This window comes from Hibiscus syriacus, unplaced genomic scaffold (assembly GCF_006381635.1).
Source record: "Hibiscus syriacus cultivar Baekdansim isolate YM2019G1 unplaced genomic scaffold, ASM638163v2 tig00116984_pilon, whole genome shotgun sequence".
Classification (NCBI taxonomy): domain Eukaryota; kingdom Viridiplantae; phylum Streptophyta; class Magnoliopsida; order Malvales; family Malvaceae; genus Hibiscus; species Hibiscus syriacus.
In genome coordinates, this window is record NW_024063507.1 from 2282239 (window position 1) to 2294653 (window position 12415).

General features: G+C 33.2%; 1 pseudogene; it reads right to left on the bottom strand.

The window, feature by feature from the left end:
* Window positions 1-213: 213 nt before the first annotated feature.
* On the bottom strand, window positions 214-11998 carry LOC120192997 (annotated as a pseudogene).
* Window positions 11999-12415: the final 417 nt, after the last annotated feature.

Below are 12415 nucleotides of genomic sequence, written 5' to 3' on the forward strand. Positions count from 1 at the left end.
TTATTTTTAACGTAGTGTCATGCTGCATTTAAGAAAAATAAAAATAAAACAAGAGCAAGCTCAATGAAAAAAGGGAAAATTTGATTTTGATGTTGCTAACGATAAATAGTTAGTACGATGAAAATGGAGAATGATGAAAATTACCTCAAAACCCGAAAAGCTTGAATCCAAAAACGCTTCAACAGCATCCATAGATAGACGCTGCTTGCAACCTTAGGTGCAAGTGTGATCTATTCTCCCCCTATGAACAAAATCTTTGAACACCCAAACATCACTCTTCAAAGGCACACCACTGAGGAATATTATATAGACCTCAAAATGGCCTAAACCCGAACCATATTCGCTCTAGGAAGTGTATCTACTCTTATGTGACTTCTTTGGGGAAATTAAAATGGAGGTGTAGGACTTAATAGCTTCACGCCCACCGCCTTTAACAAATGATTCTTCTTCGTCTTTGGGTTCCTCGTCATCACTGTTAATGTTGCTTGGAGTCATCCGGTTCTGGTATGCTCTACACTGCAAGAGAAAGACATTGTAGTAATAACAAACGAGCTCTTCTCTACTTTTCTTCGGGAAATACTTGTAGATGTCATCCCAAAAAGATTTTTCTGGTGACGGAGGATTCGACTTCACTATAGATAAAAACATCTTCTGTTCTTCCTCTGCCCAAGCAAAAGCAACATCTTCACCCATCTTATCGAATTTCCACTTGTTGAAAGCTGAACCAAGCTCAAGCTTTACTTTCAATCGTCTCTCTCTAACATGAAACTTCACACATTGTGTAGATTCTTGATTGTGGCAGCCACATGAATCTGATCTTCCCTTTCCAATCCGATCCAATTCAACAAAAGACCTCTTTTCCGTTTTCTCCAACGGCCAAACACGAGTCCCCAACCATTTTGCATCACTTTCTGATACTACCCCTGTCCACTCTGGTACCTCAACTTGAAATAATGGCCCAATAGGAACTTGAATGCCAACATCATAATTGAACACTGAACCTGGAGTTGCAGAATCACAAATTCCATGCAACTGTTTGTCAATCCCTATCATAGAACTGTCCGAGTCATTATGATTCCCCAAGGAACATGACTGTGACCGATCCTGTCCTTTAGCTGCCCTTTTCCCAAAAAACACATTCCTTGTGCAACTCAGCCTCTCTCTGAGATTGTACCCAAGTTTACTGTTATCACCATACATGTGGGGATGCATCTTCTGGTTTTTCTACAGAGTAAGCACACAATGGAATTATTATATTATAACATTCATAGGGGAAAAGAAAAGAATACGATGAAATAAATGGGAGACTACCCCAAATATCGGGTTAGTGACTATATTGAAATGATTTAAAATTTGGAAGATTTAATAGAATAAATGGTAAAGTATAAGAAAATGAATGAGGATTTGTGTTCAAGACTAATTAGTAAAAATTGAAGAATGGAAGGGCATTTTGGTCCTTTAGAGGGAAATGGATTTAAAAGTTATTTTAGTTGAGATATTTAAGAAGAAAAAAAAGGGGTAAGTCAATTAAGTTATTTTCTTCTCCTCTTGCTCGTCCCGTGCTCTCCTCCATAGCCAAAGGTGAGCTTTCTTCAAATTGGATTTTCTTTTAGTTTATGGGCTAGTTTTGAAACCTTAAATGATGTGAAAGTTTAAGGTTTAAATGGGATTAAAACTAAGTGATTAGTGAATTATTTGAGATTAAAGAAAATGAGTTTTTATTGAAGTTTAAAAGTACATTTGACTTGCCAAAGAGGCAAATAAGATATTAGAAGCATTAGATGTGATTAATAACATGTGTGAAAAAGTAGTATGATTCTTAGTTTGGGATGTTCTTTGAAGAAATTAGATGTTAGAAGAAGCTAAATGAAGGAAAGTTAGTAGGGATAAATAGGGAAAAGTTTGATAGTATTGTTGGGTGTAAACATAAGGAAATTTGACTAAATTTAGGTAAGAATCGAGCTGAAAAATGGAAAATCTGGGTAAAAGTATCGATACTGATAGAACAGTATCGATATTATAGGCTTAAAATTGGAAGAATTAGCTGAATAATATGGACATTGATGTAATTGTTATATCAATACTAAGAAGGGGGTATCGATACTATGAAGAAGGTATCGATACCATTGGTTACAGAATACATAAATGGTATCGATATTGTAAGGGAGTATCGGTACCACAATATAATAGTATCGATACCATGGTAGGGTACCGATACTATTGAGGCAGAAATTATAAGACAAGTTGGAATTGTAATAGAAATTTAAATAATAGTACTTGTGAATATTATTAAAGTATAAATGTTAAGAAATATACTAACATTTAGTATGGTATATGTCTTTAATGGATGCTTATGTAGATCGTAATCAAATTCCTAAGTCAAGCAAAACGAAAGGCAAAGATAAAGTAGCTGAGTAGTCAGATTTGCGTTTTGGATATAATAGCAAGGCAAGCCAGGTGAGTGCATTTATTATGTACTTATATGTTATGATAGTCATAGATGCATGTTGATTAATATATGCATGGTGATTACCAAATGGCAATATGTGTGCAAAAACTAAGAAATTCATACTAAGTTTATGAATTTCTGTATGAGCACTGTGTGCAAAACTATGAAATTCATAATAAATTTATGAATTTCAGTATGTGCACTGTGTGTGCAAAACTAAGAAATTCATAATAAGTTTATGAATTTTCGTATTGGTAGTGGGTGTACAACCCACGCAAATTATAATAAGTTTGTGAATTATTGTATTGTCACTACATGTGCAAACTATAGAGCTTATAATGAATTGAAAGAGTTAATTGATATTAGAAATAATTATTAGAGTAGAAACTGTTCTAAAATAAAAGACTAAAGGCCTAATGTTGCATTAAAGGCATGAAATGATGCTATAAATTAAATGCATAACATTGCATTAAAGGCATGAAAGGATGCCATAAATGAAATGCATAACGATGCATTAAAGGCATGAAAGGGTGCCATAAATGAAATGCATAACGATGCATTAAAGGCATGAAAGGATGTCATAAATAAAATGCATAACAGTGCATTGAAGGCATGAAAGGATGTCATAAATTAAATGCATAACGTTGCTTTAAATACATGAAAGGATGCCATAAATGAAATACTTAACAGTATGTTAAAAGCATGAAATGATGCTCTAAATGAAAATAATGAATAATTACTAAAAATAATGGAAACAATGCATAGAAAGAAAAGTATGTTGGAAATACCAAGAATGTTTACGATGATAGTATGAAAGAAATTTAATTTAAATAATAGGAACTTATCTAATCCTTATGGATGATACGAATTAGTTCAAAACCAAATAACCAAAATATATTTATGTATACATTAATGTTTTTACAATATTATGGCTCACTATGTATATACTTAACGTGTGTTAATTTCACGCGTATGTAACATCAAAGACTAGTCGGGTACTGAGAGCAGTAGCAGCTATCATCAATCTAAAGTTGACTCTCATCAATAACAGTAGGACAATCAGGTTTATTTTAAAAATTATTGACATGTAATCAAAATTAAGAAAAATTGATCTAGAATGTATTTAAAGTGATAACTCTAGTAATAGGTTTTAACAACTGTTTTATTGTTGCATTAAGATGTTTTTAGTTTTAAATTTCAAACAAAATTATGAGTTTTACAAATGAGTGAATGTTTTTAAAAGTCATGTGACAACTATGACTTGTATACGGAAACGTATACGGAAATGGGTGTTACATTTATTGGTATCAGAGCTACAGGTTTAGCCGATTCTCGGCCGAAACTAGTTTTATTTGAAATTAGAAAAAGGAATTACATGCCATTACGATTGTCAAGGTTACTAATATGGTGTTATTAGAGTGTGATTGATAACACTCTTTACTAACTGTAGTGTTATTACTAAGTATGTCCTATTAGATTTCGAAAACTAAGGACAAAGACAAAAAAATTGATAATGTTGAAAAGAAGGTCGAGATTAAAATCGACCCAAGAGAATCCGACGTGACTTCAATATCACGCTTAAGAATGGCAGATGTTGCTAGGAATTTTCCTCCATTCTGTGGAAGAAATGCCCCAGTGTTTAACGAAGTTTCTGTATTGAAGGAATCCATTAAGAAGTTTGAACGACTAACAAGAGAAGTTGAATCGGATGAGGATTCAGAGGAGATTTTTTAATCTAGTGTTAACTCTGAGGTTTCTTCAGGTGGGATTAAATGATTGAAAAATATATTAGTGAAGCATTAAATTGTTTAAAACATGGTTAATTGGAGTAAGAGGAAATGAGTAAGCTATAAATACGTTGTCCGCTAAACGTTTAAAGAAAGATGATTTATTAGTAAATCAAATGATTATGAGGTTGTTTGAGAAGAAATGTTGAGTTTTATATACTTGATAGAGTTACTTTTAGAAGGTAATTTGTGAAAATGGATTGTCTACTCATTCTATGCTACAATGAATTAATGCTTAGATTGAGATTGACTCTCAAGAACTTGAAAAATATCAAGATTGTAATGATAGGAAAAAGAGTAAATTTTTTTATTAGGGTAATATTTAGCATTAACTGCAAAGAAGTTATTGCTATGAAGTTATCAAGTATTCTTATTAAATGATGTATATATTTAGACTTTCCTATTTGAAAGGGAAAATGTTTCAACTGCTCGAGAATGTTTTCAAGGGATCCCAAAAAGTTACACAGATTACCTCAAAAAGGAAATAAGAAATTTTTAAAATAAAAGTATTCTATTCAGCTTAATCTCGAGTGAGATGATAGTGGTAAGCCCTAGTGGGTCATAATACAAATGTAAATTGAACATGTAGTAAACAATTGATAAAGATTCCAGGGGCTATGTTCTCGGTGAACTTGATGGAATTATCATTTGATGAGTTAAGATCATATTGGGTATAGGTTGTTTGTCTACAAAAATGATTAATTCAGAAAAATACAGAGGTTATGGAAATTATAGTTTTTGGTGAGAAAATAAAATCATCGCTCAAGGTGATATCGATAATGATTGTGAAGAAAATGAAGTCAGAAATATATATATATAGCTTTTCTAGCTAATGTGATAGATAATTAATTAAAGTAGAATTGTCTGATAATTTCACAAAATTGGGAATTTATGGATATCTTTTCAGATAAATTCATAGGGTTACCTCCAGATCGAGAGGTGAAATTCAAAGTTGATGGTTATTAAGGTATTGAACATGTTTCTCTGATTTCGTATCAAATGACTTAAGTAAGTCAAGAGAATTAGGGGATCAATTATAAGAGTTGATTAATTAAAATTTTATCAGTTTGAGTATTTTATCTTGGAAAGTATTTGTTGACTCAAAAAGAGTTGAACTTGAGATAGAAAAGATGGATAGAGTTTTTAAAGGATTATGACGTGATCATTGATTATCACCAAGGGAAGGCAAATATTGTTGCAGATGCACTTAGTCGGAAAACTTTTGTAGATTGGAGAACTATGGATGTGCGATTAGTGTTGAAAGAAATGACATCGTTGGCTGAATTAAAGAAAAAGCAGATGTTTTTATATTGGAAAAGAGAATTACAAAAAAAATTAAAATAAAATTTTCTTTTGGTAAGAATTGCAAGTAGAAATGACGAGATTAAGGACTTTTGAGGTCAGGTCTAATGGATGTTGTACTATCGTGGGAGACTTTGTATTTCCGACGATGAAGATCTAAGGAAAGATAATCTTTTTGGGGCATTAATTCAGTTGATTATGCATTCAGATGAAATAAAATGTACCAAGTTTTAAAGAGTCGAGTTGGTGACATAGTTTGAAAAGAGGTATCACGAAAATTGTGACATTGTCTGATGTACCAATAGAGGAAAGTTGAACGTCGAGTATCTTCTGGATTGTTTCAATCGATCTCGATTCAGGAATGGACAGGGAAACAAGTCACTGTGGGCTATGTTACAATGCTATCTTTGACATCTAGCAAGAGAGACTCAATATGGGTGATTGTTGAGAGAATTACCAAGACAACTCACTTTATTTTTGATACGTACATATTATTAGATGGATAAATGTGATGAGATATACACGTAAGAGATAGTTCGACTACATGGAGTGCCTATATCAATAGTGTTCGATCGAGACCCAAGGTTTACTTCAAGGTTTTGGAAGTTCTTGCATGAGGCATTGGATACTCGATTGAATTTTAGCACAGTTTTTCATCCACAAATAGATGGGCAGTCAGAACGAATTATTCAGGTATTGGAGGATATGCTAAGGACATGTGTGATTGAATTTAAAGGATCATGGGAAAGGTATTTTTCTTTAGCGGAATTTGCATATAACAATAATTACCAATCAAGTATTAAGATGTCCCCGTATAAAGCTTTATATGGGAGGAAGTGCAGAACACCCTTAAATATGTTTGAATTAAAAGATTCCTCTAGTTAAAGTATTTTAGCAAAGCCATAAGGTAAAAGAAACTACTTGAGAAAAAGAGAAGAACATAAGGAAACAATTTCCACACCTTTTCATATCAGGTACTTCATAAAATTCAAGGACGAATTTTCTTAAGGGGGAGAATTGTAATGCCCCAAATATTAGGTTAGTAACTATATTGAAATGATTTAAAATTTGGAAGATTTAATCGAATAAATGGTAAAGTATAAGAAAATGAATGAGGATTTGTGTTTAAGACTAATTAGTAAGAATTAAAGAATGGAAGGGTATTTTGGTCCTTTAGAGGGAAATTGATTTAAAAGTTATTTTAGTTAGGATATTTAAGAAGAAAAAAAAGGGGTAAGTCAATTAAGTTAAGTTATTTTCTTCTCCTCTTGCTCGTCTCGTGCTCTCCTCCATAGCCGAAGGTGAGCTTTCTTCAAATTGGTTTTTATTTTAGTTTATGGGCTAGTTTTGAAACCTTAAGTGATGTGGAAGCTTAAGGAAGGTTTAAATGGGATTAAAACTAAGTGATTAGTGAATTATTTGTGATTAATTAAAGAAAATGGGTTTTTAAGTAATATGATGAAAAATGAGTTTTTATTGAAGTTTAAAAGTATATTTGACTTGCCAAAGAGGTAAATAAGATATTAGAAGTATTAGATGTGATTAAAAACATGTGTGAAAAAGTAGTATGATTCTTGGTTTGGGATGTTCTTTGGAGAAATTAGATGTTAGAAGAAGCTAAATGAAGGGAAGTTAGTAGGGATAAGTATAGAGGAGTTTGATAGTATTGTTGGGTGTAAACATAAGGAAATTTGACTAAATTTGGGTAAGAATCGAGCTGAAAAATGAAAAATCTGGGTAAAGGTATCGGTACTGATAGAACAGTACCAATACTATAGGCTTAAAATTGGAAGAATTAGTTGAATAGTATCGATACTGATGCAATTGGTATTAATACTGAGAGGAGGAATCAATACTATAAAGAAGTTATCGATATCATTGGTTAAAGAATGCAAAAATGGTATCGATACTGTAAAGGAGTATCGATACTGTAAAGAAGTATCGATACCACAATAGAGTAGTATCGATACCATGGTAGGGGTACCGATACTATTGAGGCAGAATTTATAAGATAAGCTGAAATTGTTATTGAAATTTAAATAATAGTACTTGTGAATATTATTAAAGTATAAATGTTAAGGAATATACTAACATTTAGTATGGTATATGTCTTTAATGGATGCTTATGTAGATCGTAATCAAACTCCCGAGTCAAGCAAAATGAAAGGTAAAAATAAAGTAGCTGAGTAGTCAAATTTACGTTTTGGATATAATAGCGAGGCAAGCCAGGTGAGTCCATTTATTATGCACTTATATGCTATGATAGTCATAGATGCATGTTGCTTAATATATGTATGGTGATTACCAAATGGCATTATGTGTGCAAAAACTAAGAAATTCATAATAAGTTTATGAATTTCCGTATGAGCACTGTGTGTACAAAACTATGAAATTCATAATAAATTTATGAATTTCAGTATGGGCACTGTGTGTGCAAAACTAAGAAATTCATAATAAGTTTATGAATTTTCGTATTAGTAGTGGGTGTGCAACCCACGCAAATTATAATAAGTTTGTGAATTACCGTATTGGCACTACGTGTGGAAACTATAGAGCTTATAATGAATTAAAAGAGTTAATTGATATTAGAAATAATTATTAGAGTATAAATTGTTTAAAATAAAATATTAAAGGCCTAGCGGTGCATTAAAGGCATGAAAGGATGTCATAAATGAAATGTATAACGATGCATTAAAGGCATGAAAAGATGCAATAAATGAAATGCATAATGTTGCATTAAAGGCATGAAAGGATGCCATAAATAAAATGCATAACAGTGCATTAAAGGCATGAAAGGATACCGTAAATGAAATGCATAACGGTGCATTAAAGGCATGAAAAGATGTCCTAAATGAATAATTACTAAAGAATAATGGGACAAATGCACAGAAAGATAAGTATGTTGGAAATAACAAGAACGTTTATGATGATAGTATGAAAGAAATTTAATTTAAATAATAGGCACTTATCTAATCCTTATGGATGACACGAATTAGTTAAAAACCAAATAACCAAAATATACTTATGTATACATTAATGTTCTTTACAATATTATGGCTCACTAAGTATATACTTAATGTGTGTTGATTTCACACGTATGTTACATCAAAGACAGTCTGGTACTGGGAGCAGTAGCAGCTATCATCAATCTAAGGTTAACTCTCATCAGTAACAGTAGGACAATCAGGTTTATTTTGAAAAATTATTGGCATGTAATAAAATTAAGAAAATTGCTCTAGAATGTATTTAAAGTGATAACTCTGGTAATAGGTTTTAACAACTGTTTTATTGTTGTATTAAGATGTTTTTAGTTTTAAATTTCAAACAAAATTGTATGAGTTTTACAAATGAGTGAACCTTTTTAAAATTATGTGACACTTATAACTTGTTTATAGAAACGTATACGGAAAATAGGTACTACACTATGATTTTTTATAATCGTGATCGATATCTTACATAGTAGGGCTAATAAGGAAAAAAATATGCGAAGCTTCAGGAAGCGGATCATCTGATGCAAACAAAAGGACAAAATGGGAGACTGTGATCTAATCATAATCGATATCTTACATAGTAGGGCTAATAAGGACAAAAGTTTGGCTTTTGGATAAAATGAATATTATCCTCACAACTCTGAACTTTTATTATTTTAAATATTTTTTACACTTCAATCGCTTACATTTCTTACATTTTTTAAGAGCGCTGTCAAACACTTGAACCACACTTCTCCAAAACCAAGTTTTTCCCAACAGCGATTAAGCTAGCCCCAAGTCGCTGACAGAGACTTGCCCTTAACAAATCATCATCACTATGACACCGCAGTTTCCAGAATGAAACTCCAACATGGTTAGAATTCTAATCATGGTGTGAAAGTGACTCAATTTATTTATTATTGACTTCAGGTAAAATGGAACTTGTCTAATAAGTCCCCGAATAGCCAAACTTAAACTTATTATTCATAAGAAACTCATAATGCATAGTGGAGCATTTTCATGCAGACTACCTCCACATCATTTAAAGAAATTGAAATTAAAGAATAATACAAATTAATCTATGGTTTAACTAACAAGGCACAGGTGATAAGTACATAGATCTGACTTAATTTTTTTTTTTGATAAAATAGATCCGACTTAAATTAATGACTAAAAGGCAGGCCAGCTTAACAATGGAAGGTATTGTTTCGGCATATTGAGCAGATTTGCTCTCGGTTCTTTTGGAAAGGCTTGGATGTTCAGGCTGCGGGCGCCAAGGTTAGTTGGGAAAAGATTTGTTTAGTGAAGTCGGAAGGTGGACTTGGTATTAAAGATCTCCTTTGCTGGAATAAAGCTTGTATGTTCCAGTTGCTTAGAAAACTTTTGGCCATGGATGGTTCACCACCGGTTGTGCAACTTTCGGTCCTTTGAAATAAAAGGGGTTATGAGTTAGTGCCTGAAGAAGATTTTTTCCTTAAGAAATGAGGCTCGTATAGTTTTTTCTATTCTGAGGACAGTAAGTACTAGATATGTGTGGTCTGAACTTAGGAGAAGGGGGATAAAGTAGCATGGCACAAATTAATATGATTCCCTATGCAAGTTCCGAGACTTGCTGTGGTGGCTTGGCTCGGGATTCTTAACAGGCTCTCTACTAAGGAGAGTTTGCTAAGAATGGGAATATCTACGGATGGTCTATGTGTGTTGTGTGGAATTGAGGCAGAGATTAGGGACCATTTATTCTTTGGGTGCTTGTTTTCGGCAAGGGTGTGGAAGCACATTCAGGAGCTTTGCGTCTGAATTGTGCTGTGCAATTTTGGGAGCAAGAGCTGGAATGGGCGATCACTTTTCTAAGGGGTAAATCTCTGCTTGTTCTTTTACTCAAACTTGCATGGAATGCATTTATCTAATGCACATGGGAAGAAAGGAATAAACGGCTTGATTCTATAAAAGATATTGTTGATGTAGTCTCAATAGAAGGAAGTTTGATAGGATTGAATATTGATGATGTAAATGCTAGACTTCGTACGGATTGGGATTTATTTGACTGACTATCAGTTTTTGCGAGATACTCTGGTCCCTATTGTAGCAGCTTGCTGCTGTTGGTCTTTGGATATAATACTCGCATTATATAGGGGGAAAAAAGGAAAAAACAATGGGCTGTATGTACCTGCAAATTTGATTGGCCAGCACTTGAATGATCATCATTTTTGCGAAAGGCAGCTTCACGAAACAATAAAACCTGCCTCCAAAGTTCTTCACTCCCATAAGCCTTCCACTTTGAACTCTCAGGTAATGAACCAACCACCAAATGACAAGGATCCTTTGCAACTTCGCTAATCCAATTAAGCATTTCCCATATAGAAACCCGTTTTCGCTTATGAGATGAAAGATTTTGCTAAATATCATTTGAATCCAATATCATAACATCGTCGTCGTCATTATCTGTGCATTTCTTATATTCAACACAATCCTCGTCGTCATTACACATTGAGTTGACCATACTTTTCGCCATATTTGAAGGCATATCTTCACAGTAATCGACTAAAATAAACCTCTTGTCACACTCAGGACCGAACACCATGTTCTTTAGATCATGGTCATTCCGCAAATTTTCAACTTCCTCATAAAGCAAAACCCTTTGTCAAATCAATATGACTAGATGGTTCTCCTTTTACACATTTCTCTCCTCCATCTGACCCTGCTACTATATTCTCCTCCACTTGTGAATACTCCATAGCTTTCTTCTTTGATTCCATCAAAAATTCCTTAAGCTCAGCTCCCAACTCCATCAACTGACCACTTCAGTCTGATTCATTATGTAAGTCCTCACTTTAACAATTCTTTCCAACCATCTCTCTAATGAAACTAAGTACCTAACATAAACCAACTTAACCGATGAAGCTACATTTATATCCAACCCAGATTCCTTAGCAACTGAATCCCATAGTCCACTTTCCGAAACAACATTGCCACCATTCTCTCTTACGACCAAGAAAAGTTTAAACAGATCCACAGGCTGTCCATCTGCAAGCAATGGAGGGAACAAATCTCTTTCAAAAACAACCCAAGAAACTCGTTAAACCACAACCCTTCGGAAAAGGGCACGGGCTTTTCTAGGAATTTAGCGCAATCTAGTGAAGAGACATCGGCAGTTCTCATCGACTACCCTGCCATGGATTTCGAATTCAAAACCTAGAAACAAGCAGTTCTCTGTATAATCTTTCATTATTCGAGAAAAGTAAATTTAAAAAAAGGGACCAAAACGATAATACTAAAAAAGAACAACAGAAATATTTAAGTTTTAAAAACAAACTAAAACATCTGGGTGCAGGCTAGGGATTTTTGGCGGAAAAATGAAAAGGTTACAAATCTAGGGTTTGATTGTGAATTTGGTTTTGTCCCGCGCTTTCTCTCTCTTAATTGCAGATGGAGCGGAGGAGAAAAGATTGGACTTCTCAAGGGACTAAACTGCAAGTTTTGTACAGAAACAAATCCTTGGCCTAGATTCTAAGGCAATGTTTTTAAAGAAATTTGATTAAAAATTAGATTAATTAAAGAAATAAATTAAAAATAAGAGAGAAAAGAAAAATACTTGTGTTTTTTATTTATTTTTTAGTCTCTCTCTTGGACTCCCTTCGTCGTCTTTAGGGATTTTTCCTTCCCCCTTTAAATTCCCCTTTTGTTAATATTCTTTTCTACCCTTTTCTTTCGGGTGGTTTTATTAAGCCCCTTTTTACAATTTTTTTCTTCCCTTCTCTTTTTGAAAAGAGAAAAGATTAAGAAAAGATAAAAATCAAAATCAATGGTAGAAATTTAGGTATTGAGAAGTTTTGAGTAGGGTGTAGGGTTTCAAATAAAGACCCCAACCTTCGATTTTATAGTTGCTAGTTATCATGATTGGTTAACCT